At 47.6% G+C, this 12,604-nt stretch overlaps 1 protein-coding gene across 1 annotated transcript in view; it reads left to right on the forward strand.

The window, feature by feature from the left end:
- The window catches only part of WWOX (WW domain containing oxidoreductase), a 978,641-nt gene that overhangs the window by 800,343 nt on the left and 165,694 nt on the right, over window positions 1-12,604 (forward strand). The gene's annotated exons all lie outside the window — the stretch shown is intronic.

Below are 12,604 nucleotides of genomic sequence, written 5' to 3' on the forward strand. Positions count from 1 at the left end.
TCTTTTTCTAGGCGGTACTCATGTTACTATTTTGAACCTAGGACACTGCTGCAGTTTTGCCCAGGGGTTGCAGAATTCACATCTGGCTTTGCAGGGAAATTGCTTTGTCTTTGTGGACAAGCCAGGACCTCCCGGGGTCCTCACATGTCCTCCTCTCTTGGCCACAGAAGCCAGTTCACCTCATCAGAAAGGGAGTTCCATCGAGCATCTACTGAGAGGAGGCTTCAAAGGAGCCTGCTGTCCCCACAGGACAGCCCAGCCCAGGAACGCAGGGGTGGCTTCCTCTTGGGCGTGGCCACGCAGAACCAGAGGAGATGCGTTTGCCCGCAGTGAAGGCAGATCGGGGTTGGTAGGGCCTCAGGCACGGTCCCCCTGCTCCTGGCTGTGTCCATGGTCCAGGTGTCTGATTTCCCCGTTGCCATCCTAACATTGGCCTCTTGACTCAGCGTGTCACAGAGTATCACTGTCCCATGCACCACTTCCTGAGGATGCCGGGCAGAATGGGGTGACACTTGATAAGAGCCAGACGAGCCAGGGGTCCTACTTCTAGTGACTGTGGCCTCGGTGTCCTCACCTTGCTCTCCCTGCTCTCTGGACCTTTGTCCGTGATGTTCTCTGCCTGAAATACCCTGTCTTCTATTGGCCACCTAACTCACAGCTACAGTCCTTCCAAACTTGACTTAGCAGTTGCTTCTCTCAGGAAGCCACGCTTGACAGACTCTCGGGCTGTGCTCCACACACCGCCCTTGGTTGTGTTGGGGATAGTTTTCTGATGAAAGAAAGTAACGTAGCCAGTGCTTGCCCAGTTGGTTTTCCCGGGGAAGGGGCCAAGCGGCACTGAAGGATGGAGCATAGGCTCTGGGGTCTGGGGCACAATGGTGTGGACCCAGACACCTCTAGTTACCAGCAGGTTATCAGTTAAGTATAGTTCACCTTTCCGGGCCTCAGTCTTTTATCGGTAACAGAACCACGACAAGAAGGCAGTGCCGTGATACGTGGAACGCATCACGTGAATCATAATGGAAGGTAGCCTGTCTGACACAGTATAAATATTGCCCCATGGTCTCGCCCCAACTTAAATAAGAAACCAAAGGTAGAAACCGTTCTCGCGCTCATGGTTGGCGTCTCTTAGTCCTTGGCTTTCTTCCTCTGTGAGGTCCGTCATCTCCCCGTCACCCCTGCCTTGCTGTCCTCCAACCTGTGGCTGTCACCTTCCATCAGATCTCGCCCCCTCTGGCTGAGTGCCTACTCCCCCGGTGGAAGGATTCTGCCCACCACTCCTTGAGTGCCCTGAGAATGGCCTGCTCTGGTCAGACCCAAGCCTTGTGGTGTCGCCGGCTCTCACTAGGGACCTGGTTGCTGGAGGCGGGGGTCAGCTCATTAAGTTTGCAGACACGGAGGCCAGTGAGGGCTTAGGTCTGCCAGGGTGGAGAGAGCCGGCACCCGGGAACACGGGATCGGAATTTCAAGTGACTGGGGTCAGAAACAGGCCACCAAGAGCAATCCCAGCTCAGAAAGACATGCCCCATCTCCACAGATGGCAGGGGAATGAAGTGATTCAGGACTCAGCCTTGGATCTGAGTCCTGGGCTTCGCTTTATGCTTTTGTTTTTTGCATTCGCAATCGCTTGGCTGTAGTGTCTAGACAAATTTCAGGCAGATATTCTAGAAGCGATAAACAGCGTCCTTCCAAGCTCCGTTTCCTCTCCACTCTGTCATCCGTGTTTAGAGAGCCTGGCGGAGCCCAGTAACTGTTTTCCCCTCTCTTAAGGACCTCGGTGGTTTCTTTTATGAAAATGAACGAGAAATTCACCCTGCTTCGTTCTGCAAAATGGATGTAAAGATATGCACCTCTCTTGTCCTGCTCCAGAATGTGTGGGAAGGGTTAGTTCACTGTCTACTTACCATGTGCTACGTGCCTTCCCCTGCATCCTCCTGGTTAACCTGCGTGCCCAGGTCCTCCACCTGTAGCCAGGTGTGTTCACGGGTCGAGGCTCAGATGCGTTCAGTGACTTACCCAAGGTCATGTCATGAGTGGAGGACAGAGCTGGGTTGAAACCTGTGTCTGCTGGCCACAAAGCCCCTTCTCTCCTACGCTCTCCCCAAAGTGGAGGCTTCACCTCTGTCTTTCGCATCATGTCATGGGTAGAAATGCACTCCCTGCCCGACCTTTTGTCTTGGAACACAGAAGTTCATTGACTCTTTTGCCTCTCGCAGGGCCCAGAGCTGGTCCTCTCTCCCAATCAGGGCATATCATTTCGCTAAGAGACAGAGCCTGCTACTGGAGAGATTGATTCTCTAGTTATTTATCTTGCTCTGCCCAGTGTAAATTGGTCAGCCTGATCCTATTCACACGATAAAAATCATAATGCCTCAAATTACTTACTCAATAAAATGTGGGTTTGTCTATTATTAGCGATCATTAGGGTTATAATGCAGCATGGAAATTTGGAGCAAATTAACTACATATGCAGGCTGTTGGGCTCATGTACAGTTAATCACACACACACAGTTCCAGTGGGCAGAAGGTTTTGCAAGAACCGTTGCAGGATGAATTCGTGGGAGGGGAACTGAAAGCCCAGATTATTTTTTTTTCTCCTCCTGTCCCCCCTTAGTCTGGGTTTCTCAAATGCACGTTTATCTAATAAAACGTTGAACCGTGCACATACAAAAGAAAAAAAAAAAGCCCCACGCAGAGAACGATAGCTCAAATTAAAATAGCTTTTAATACTTTCATTCATGTGTCCCTGCGTTTTCGGACGCTGAATCAGAATTCCATGATGGCTAAACAACTAAGGACTCCCTTCTTTTCTCATCCTTGTTGCCTGTCTGCTAAGATTCGCTCTTAGTCTTTGCTTTTGAGCCTTCCTGTTCAGTGATGTCATGGACAGCCTCTGTTGTTATAAAGACAGTTCCCATCATACCTGGGCACTGCTATTTCCTTTGTGGGAGATGCTTCCTAGACACGTGGGCAGGTGAGAGGAGCTGATCTCAGCTACTTGTATCTGAACATAAGCGAGACATAGTTTTGAATGGTAATGTAAGTTTAAAAAAACGAAAAAGAAAAACAAAAATCTCTGTATAATTTGTTTCCCGTGAGGGTGCCAGGAAACTTGACGAGGAACTTTGTGAATTAAAGGTACCAGATGAATAGAGGTGGTGGCGTGGTAGTGGAAATTAGAGATGCTTTTTAGTGGTTTTTGATTTATACAATGTTTTTCTCCAGGGGAGTTTGACTTGTTCTTTGTGGATTCTGAAGGCAAAACTAAGCCCGGGGTGAGGGTTAGAGCCAGGACTGAACTCAAGTCAAAATAGATTTGGGGAGAAAAAGGGACTGCTTTGGATCAGTCACTGATACATCCTGAGGTAGCGCTAACTTCAGGCATAGCTGGATCCAGGTGCTTAAATCACACGATCAGAAAACATTCTCTCTCCGTTTCTCAATTTTGATTTCTTCTCTGTTGGCTTTATTCTAAGAGTTGCCTTTCCCCTCTAGCAGCCCTTCCCTCCCATCCTGCTGAGATGTACAGAGCAAATTCCGGAAACAGATCACCCTCTGGCCACTGCTACCAATAGTTCGGCCAAAAGGCCAGGGCTGTCACTCATTGCCTCTGCTTGGATCTCTCTGGACACGTGTCCCCTCAGTCATTGTGGCCGGGGACCATGAAACTCCCTGGACTAGTTAGAGTTCTGTTTGACTCTTGGCCCGAACCCATGGCCTGAGGGCTTCAGTGAAGATCAGCTACTAAAAGGAGATGGGATATCATAAAGCAAAAGAAAGGGAATGAGTGGTAGGACTCTCCAAATAGCACATGTCTCCTGAATCGGGGGAAGTATATTTGAGCTCACAATTTAGGCAATCAGCAGACGCTTCTTAAAGGAAAAGAAAATGTACCTTTGAAACATATGGTTGAAAGACGTGAAGATGCAGCTGGCGCTCTCTCAGCAGGAATCTGATAGAGGGGCTGGGTGTCGAGGAAGGGGGCAGGTTGCAGCGCAGAAGAACACGGAAGACTGTGGATTTTGGAGCCCAGCAGACTTGACTTCAAGTCCTAGCCCCGCGACTTACTAACTCTGTGACCCTGAGAAATTTAATTAGCCTCATTAAGCCCTCAGTCTCCCCGTGTGTAAAATGGGGCTAATCATAGTGCCCAATTCATAGGGTTGGTGTGATAACCCGTGAGATCATGTGTGTAGGGACAGACATATGTGGTCACTGCTCAGTAAACGGTAGAGGTGAAAATTAGCACCAGTGAGCGCTGACGATGCTAAGCTTTGTGGAAGGCTCAGCTGCTCTGATCAGAGTGATTTTGCCTCAAATTCTAACGACTGGCGGGATCTCTGTGTTCACCCATGATCACACATTCGAACCAAGTGCTTGGGTGATATACATACTTTGTGTCGGAAAGAGCTTTCTGAGGGCACAGAATCAAGTATGCAGCCTCTGAGACCATTGAAAACTTGCTGGACATTTGACCTAAATGGCGGGGAAAGGGGAGTTCCGTTTCAACTGGTGAGAATGATCCCCACTGTCCTGCTTGCAGCCTGGAGTGTGGCCCGGCTCCCTCCAGAGAGATGTGCCTCGTGATCTGCGTCTGGGAGGGATTCTCTCAGGAAATGTGCAAAGGTGCCAGCCAGCCGACACACCTAGGGTGTGGACACTCGTGGGGGGTGGGGAACGACATTATTCTATCTACCATACAGTCCTTGTCTGAGCCCTTTTGTCCTGAGTGTGAATTTCCATTAAAAAGGCCATGTGGGACTTCCCTGGTGGTCCAGTGGTTAAGACTCCATGCTTCCGATGCAGGGGGCATAGGTTCAATCCCTGGTCGGAGAACTGAGATCCCACATGCCATGCGGTGTGGCCAAAAAAAAAAAGCATATGATAGAAGGTGTCAGCCACTGGAGATGTGGAGATAAGAGGTGTCACCTGAAACTGCTTAATGCCCCTGTATTTCAGCTTCTTGAACCAGAAAAAGGAAGTGTTTGTAGGTGGTGTCTAAAATGGCTCTTTAAGGCTAAAACTCTAGCATCTGGAGTTCTATCTAGACGGCTCTGCACTCCTTTCCTAGGGCTACGGTAACGAAGTGTCACAAAGCGAGAGGCCTGAGACAACAGAAATGTATTCTGTCGTAGTTCTGGAGGCCACAAGTCGGAAGTCAAGGCGTCAGCATAGCCATTTTCCCTCTAAAGGCTCTAGGGGAGAATCCTCCCTTGCCTCTTGCTGGGTTCTGCTGGTGCCAGCCATCCTTGATGTTGCTTTGCTCATAGACGTGTCACTCCAATCTCTGCCTACGCCATCACATGGCCGTTCTCCCTGTGTCTCTGTTTCTATGTCTCTCCTCCTCTTCTCTTAAGGACACCAGCCCAGCCCCGCCCCCCATCTTAACTAATTACACATCTACCAAAAAAACCCTATTTCCAAATAAGTTCATATTCTGAGGTTCTAGGAAGGGCTTCAATGTGGGGGAGACATTATTCAACCTGGTACAACTCAGACTGCCATAGGTATGAATTCCCTCCACAATTAAAGGAATGGGAGGAAAGAGAAATGAGAGAGAACTTGGTGACTTTCTCCTAAGTCTGCCCTGATGACTTTTTTGATCGTTGTTCTGTTTGTTGTGGACTCAGATGCAGAGTCGCCCTCCCAGAGCCCTTCTACTCCAGGTGCTCGGTGATGTTTGGGGGCAGTCAGATGACTGGGTCCTGCTGCCTGGGTATGATGCCAGAGCAAGGTGTGACCATGATGAGGTGAGCAGATTTGCAATCCTGCTTAAACGAGGGGGACAAAATCTGAAAAGTCATTGATTCAGATTCACAGACTCTGTTTTTAAAGCCAGAACGTTCCTGAACGATCACCTATTTCAATATCTCCCATCTACAGAGGAGCTGCAGATAGAAGAGAGTCACTTACAGAACGTCTAACTGGAAAGCACTCGTGATAACATCAGTCCAGGGGTCAGGGTGGCTCTAGACTGGCCTCTCTCTCCTCCCTCAAGTGTCAGGAACTCAGGTCTCCAAGGGCACCAGGCAAAGACACAAGAGCAAAGGGCCTCAGGTTGGAGACATGGAAAATCAGTTTTTCTTTTTTTACCCAAGGAAGCGTGGAAAAGCTTCCTTGGAAAAGCCGGTCCTCAGCTTTCTCTTTTTTTGAACCGGAGGGCAGGCCAGGAGGGAGCCGACCTGTCTGGGGCTTGGAGGTTATGTTTTCAGCTAAGGAAAGTGATCCTGACCCCCTCCATCCTTGCAAAGCCAGATGGAAGTCCGGGCCTCCAGCCCCTGCAGCCCCGCACACATGCCGTGCACCTGGACCTCTGCTGTACCTGTTTACAAATTACCCCCATTTTCTGCTTGGTTCAGCAGCAGCCGTTTCCCCTCCCCCGTGATGTAATTAGGCCTTCAGAGTTCACGTGTGCCTATTATGAGCTCTCCTGTGTTTTGTCTTGGTGCTTGGTTTCTGTAGCAGTAATCACATATATATATTAAAATTTGGTATCAATTGTTTGGCTAAATTATGCACAGTGGGCCATCCTAACCTGCCATTAACATAACGTATGCTAAACAATGTGTTGGGGTTTTTACCGTCTTTTTTCCTGATAATTATACTCTAAAGCATCAATTGCTTATTCGAGGAAATTGAACTTTGAGTTTGTCTCGTTTCTTCAAACTCTCAAATTGTCTAGGCTGCCTCAGATGCAGACCAAGCACCCCTGCCACCAGGGGAGGCAGCCTCGGTGTTTTCGTTCTGAGAAATCCAAGGGACGCTTAGCGGTCACCAGCATTGTAGCCGTCCTGACATTTGGAGATGGGAGTGAAACACACGTGTCTGCTGGAGTCCCAATTCATCCATCCTCCAACATGCATTGGGGACCTGTCAGGTGGCAGGTGCCATTCGAGGTGCAAGAGATACAAAAGTGACCAAAGCAAACAAGATTTCTGTCCTCTGACAGTTCGTAATCTAATGTAAACATCAGCCAACTGTTTCTGTAAAGGACTAGATAGTAAATATTTTAGGCTTTGTGGATCCTACGGGCTCTGTCGCGCAAATGCTCGACTGCATCACTGTGGCGTGAAAGCAGCCATGAACAATATGTAAATGATGGGCATGGCTGTGTGCCAATAAAACTTTATTTATAAAAACAGGCAGTGGGCCAGATTTTGCCAACCCTTCGTCCAGTGGGTTGGGGCAGATAATATATGCAAATCATTTAGTTTTTTGAAGCCAAGGGATAATTTTAGGCTGTGGCAAATGATATGAAAGAAGTAAGCGTGCTGATATAAGCAGCAGTGGCCAAATTTTTCACGCCAGGGCGCACACAAAATTGGTTCAGCACCACTGAGTTAAACGGATGAGGCTGCCCAGGGCTGGCGCCTCAAAGATCCAGCACCGCCAGGGGAGTCAGTATCATGGCACGTCTGTCGCATGTTTGCATCTCACTGGGGACTCTGCGTAGTGAGTGACCTGGGAGCCAAGGTTAGATGGCGTAGCCATGGGGGTTTCTCCTGGATTACATTTGAGTTGAAAGATGAATCATGAGCAGAAGGCAGCCGTGGGGAAGGGCGTGGAGTAGTACGAGGGCTCCATTGAAGGGAACCTGGATAGGCAAAGCCTCCGGGGCAAGAAGAAACATGTCATGTGGGAACCTAGGGGAGGGCAGCGTGGTTGGAAAGAGAGCACATTGGGACTCGGGGATGAGGCAAAGTTCAATAGTTCGTTCGAGCTTAGAAAATGGATCCTAGGCCAACGCTGGGATTGCCATTGCTGCGTAACAAAGCGTGCCCCAAATCAGGGGCTTCAAGCAGTTTTTTTTCTCACATGTCTGTGGGGCTCAGCAGAGCTAGGCTGGGATTGGCTGTGCGGTTCTGCTGGTCTCGCTGGACCCAGCAGGGCTCCTTTCTGTGTCTCTAAGTCGGCTGTTTTGCTCACACATCCTTGCATCAACTGGGGCTTCTGCCCCAGGCGGGACATGGCACCTTAGTTAGGGTGATTCTCCCCCCACATGTCTCTCATCCTCCTGGGACCTAGCTGGGCTAGACCAGGTGTACATTTCTCATGCCAGTGGCAGAAGCGCAAAGAGCAAGTGTGATACAGAAGGTCTCTTGAGGTCCTGCACTCGGAACTGGCAGACCTGTGCTTTCTACCGCATTCCATCGCCCCGAACAAGTCACCTGGCAAGCCCAGGGAGGGAAGACACTGCAGAGTTACACAGGGGAGGGCGCGTGGATGCCAGGAGGACGGGGGTCCAGCCAGACTTGTTGCTTGGACTTGAACTGGGTAGGAAATTGTTGAAGCTTTTTAAGAACAGGAGTGATTTGACTTGATTTATAACGAAAACGCTACGCATCTGGCAAAACTTGCCGGGGAGAGTAGATGGTGAGGGTAAGAGAGGAAGTGGGAGATGAGGGTGGGTGGACTCGTCGAAGACCCAGAGCGCCTCCCTCCTCAGGACACACAAGCTGAACTGGGGAACTTCTCACGTTGGGCGTTTACCAGGTGAGCTGACAGTTACCGCCTGCGTTCGTCAATATAAGTTCCATAAAAAGCGAAGTAGGGGAGGAGAAACGAAACGTTCCTCGCGAGCTCAGGACACTCTCCCAAATTACACGTCACAGACTTTCCCGTTACCGCTAAGAGCAGGATTCTTCCCGAGGAGGCCGTAGCCATTATGTTTGTCATCATCGCAGCCATAAAATACATAGACGTGAATTCCGTCCTGCTCGTTGAGCTGTTTCGTGCTGCTAAATTAACATCTGTGTGGCTTGACGTTTGAATCTGTTCGGAGGAAAGCTTGCCTTGAGAGGGCTAAGTTAGTTTACTGTGGGAAAGGAAGCTTTTCCTGGGAAATGGAGTCACCAAAGGTTTCTGCGTTATGCGTGGGAGACTGTAATAAAACCTAGGTGTCTTGGGACTTCCCTGGATGTCCAGTGGTTAGGACTCCAGGCTTTCACTGCCGAGGGCCTGGGTTTAATTCCTGGTCGGGGAACTGAGATCCTGCAAGCCACGCAGCGCAGCCAAAAAAACAAAACAAAAAAAACCCTAAGTGTCTTAAATACAATAAAAATTTGTTTTTTATCAACGTCAAATCCCAAACAAGTGTTCTGATCAGCAAGACACTCTCCTCCAAGTGGTGATTCAGGGACCCAGGCCCCTTCCCTTCTGTGGCTTCACCGTGATGCACAGAGCCTTTGGAGTGTTGCTACATTATTCAATCCAGAAGGAGAAAGGTCATGAAAGATCACGCTTGTCAGCTCCATTGGCTCAGGCCTTGAAGTGGCACAAGTTACTTCCTCTCCTATCTCATTGGCTACAACTCAGTCCCATGACAATGCCTACCTGCAAGGGAGGCTGGGAAATGTAGTTTGCTGTGCATCCCATAAAGCGAGGAAACAGGATGAGTGAATAGCTGGCCAGTCTCCGCGGCACATTCCTTTAATGCCATCCTCTCATTCCAGCAATTGGATGATTTGTACCGAGTTTCACTTCTGAACGGGGCGGAGGGTGGTCATCATACCAGGAGCTACTACATATTGAGCGTTTTTCGTGAGCTAGGTATTGCATATATATTATCTCAATTAAATCCCCAAGCAGCTGTGGAAAAAAATGTACTGTGTTATTCCCATCTTACAGGTGAGGGAATAAAGGTTTAGGAAGATTGAGTTCCTTTTATCATCTGTTAAATGTTATGTGTCTCACAAGTTAGTCCTAAGAAGTTACATCTGTCAGGATAGGCTACCTTTGCTGACATAACAAATATCACTCCAAGTCTCAGGACTGAAAAACCACAAAGTTTTATTTCTCGCTTGTATTCTCTATCCATCGTGAGTCATCCTGTTAACTCCAGGACTTGGGTTGATAGAAAAGTTGTTTTCTTAAATGTTGCTGGTCCCCACGGCAGAGGAAAAAGAGAACATAGCAAAGCATACACTGCTCCTCAGTGCGTCCGCCTGAAAGAAACCTTTATCGCTTCCGCTCACCTTTTCTTGGCCAAAGGGAGTTGGATGACCATACCTCACTTGGCAGGAAATGAACCCTACTGTGTGCTTGGAAAGAGAGAGCTGGCATATTGGAACATGTTCTAATGACAATCAGTTCACCCCAGTAATGCAGGGAAAGCCTTTAACATAGAGCTGAGAATACAGGAAGGGCCTAAATATGACAGTTTCCATTGCATTGCCCAAGTACTAGGTGGCAAGAAGAGAATTACTAATATTTCGGGACTTGATCTGAAATCTACACAGTTGATCCACTTGTTTCAGGGAGTCCCTGGGAGTATGTTTGCTATTTTGGGAGGTGAGGGAGGTGGTGAAGTTGTCACCAGCAGACCAGCGATTTCCTCGCTTCTTGCCCTCTCCAGGGAAAGAATTCATTCGCAAGACATAGAGTAGTTTTAAGTAGCAAGAGTTTTATTAAGCAGAGCGAAAACACACTCCCGAGAAAGGATGAGAGCGGGCTGTCTGGAAACCAGGAGCAGCCCCGCAATGGGGTAGGGTTGGGTTTTTTCGAGTGGTCGTCCCTCCCCGTGTCCTACGTCATTTGACTGACAAGTTGATTGGCACCTTTAGGTTATAAACTTTTCTCCTAGTGCACAGGCGCTTACCCATAAGCACCCAAGTGAAATCCACAGCGGGGGCCCGGGGTGGGGGTGGGGGGATGGGTAGGGCCAGAAACTGCAATGCTAATTTATTACAAATATGGCGTAATGAACCCCAGGTTAACTTGAGTCACCTTTTAGGTCTTGGTGAGGCTGCGCCCACCTGTGCTGGCGTGTTTATCTTGCCTGGTCCTGATACGGCTACAAACCTGGTGGTGGTCCTTGGCCACAAGAGGGAGGATCTCCGGCTGTGCTCTGACCACCAGTGTCCAGGTGGGGGAGGGAAGCCCTAACCGTCCAGGATGGGGCGGACCCTCGCCTGTCTGACTAGCTACCTGACAACGTGGGTGGGGCTGGAGACAACACCAAAGTAATTAGATACTCTTAGTTATGGACCATGAACACAAGGATGAAACCTCTCAATCATATTCTCTGCAATATAAGAAGAAAACATGAATTCAAAGCATTTATGAAAAAAGCAACTGGATTGCTTTTGAGATTTTATGTACAGCAGCTAGATGGGGAGGGCAGAGTGTGTTTTATCCTTGCACACGTACGTAATTACAAAGTCTTCAGGTTCTTTTCCTACACGAATTTATAGTGAGATTTAATTTCCACCAATTAGAACCCAAATGAAGCCGTTCTAATGTGATTCGTCCATCACAGAAGCGTGGCCCTGCTCCTGCATATACACCAAGGAAACAATAACGAAGTGAATTTTAAGTACCTAAAGTTAGCCCGTGAATGAATATCCAATTCAATTTGTAGGAAACTTTAGATTAATTAGGTTTATAATTTGCACAGTAAGGTAATGTAAATGTCTTGCTACTGCTTGACTTTTTGCTTAATCCTCTGAGTGGATATTTAATCTTTTTAATATTAGAATTAAAGCAACTTGGAAGATATGAATATTAATCTAATTATATTCCGATCACTTTAATTTCTTTAATGTGTGAAATAACAAAACAACTTTACAAATTGGTTTAGGTTGAGGAACCCTTTTAGAGGCTTTCGCATCTCATCAGTAAGTCCCATTTAGAGGATGCCGGCTTGGGAGGGCCACCTTCAACTTACGGTGATGCAAATGAAAACCATTAATCCTGGTGCCCAGGCGATCAGACTTGTTAGGTGTGCTGCAGGAATTTGCAGCTTCTACTTAGGAAGGAAGAATTTACCAGCAGGAAAACCCAAGGAAGCAAACGGCTTTATAGCACTCCAGCCACACAAAGTGAGAGCTTTCGAGGAATTGGTGAGAAGTTAGAGCTAAGAGGATTTTTCTCCTTTTTCTGCTCTTATTATCTTAAGGAGGGGAAGGAAATCAGAGCAGGACATGAACAGTGCCTGCAAATTTTATTACCTCATTATAATTGATACCTGCTCTCTGAGCTAATAAAAGAAGCTGTATTCGGCACTCGCTGTATAAAATCTTTAATGTTTTAGGCTGTCAATGTTAGCTGTGGTTAGGCTGACATAATTATGAGCTGCATATACCAATATATAGCTCTTTACCCACAAAAGCGTGCTACAGCAGGGACTCTTTCAGAGATAATAAAAGGATTCATCAAGTGTCTATATGATAGCTACTTAAAGCGCTACTGTTTTAGTTAGGACTGCAAAACGTATCCCCTGGCTGTTTCTGTTTTCTTTCTTTCTTGGCATTTTCAGAATTTCAGGCTTCTGTACGGAGTATTCTGTGGCTTCCTAAAGAAGGGGGAGAAAAGCCTTTTGTTCTGATTTCCGTTTCAAGCTGACAGTAGGGAAGAAGCCATTGCAAAGGCAATTACTGGAATTTCAGACTTGAGAAGCAGAAAGCGTTATTTTCTGGAACTAATTACAGATTTGTACAGGGTGATAGAAAATTATCCAAAGAAGTTATGCTATAAGATGCAGTAGGAAGTTCTCGCATTAGAAATAATTCCAACAAATGTCAAGTGAGATTTTCTATATTTTGAGAGTTTATGTAAGATGTTTCCACTTACCTATAGGCTGATGAAATGCCCTGAAAACGGTTTT

The sequence above is a fragment of the Globicephala melas genome, chromosome 19 (assembly GCF_963455315.2).
Source record: "Globicephala melas chromosome 19, mGloMel1.2, whole genome shotgun sequence".
In the NCBI taxonomy this organism is placed as follows: Eukaryota; Metazoa; Chordata; class Mammalia; order Artiodactyla; family Delphinidae; genus Globicephala; species Globicephala melas.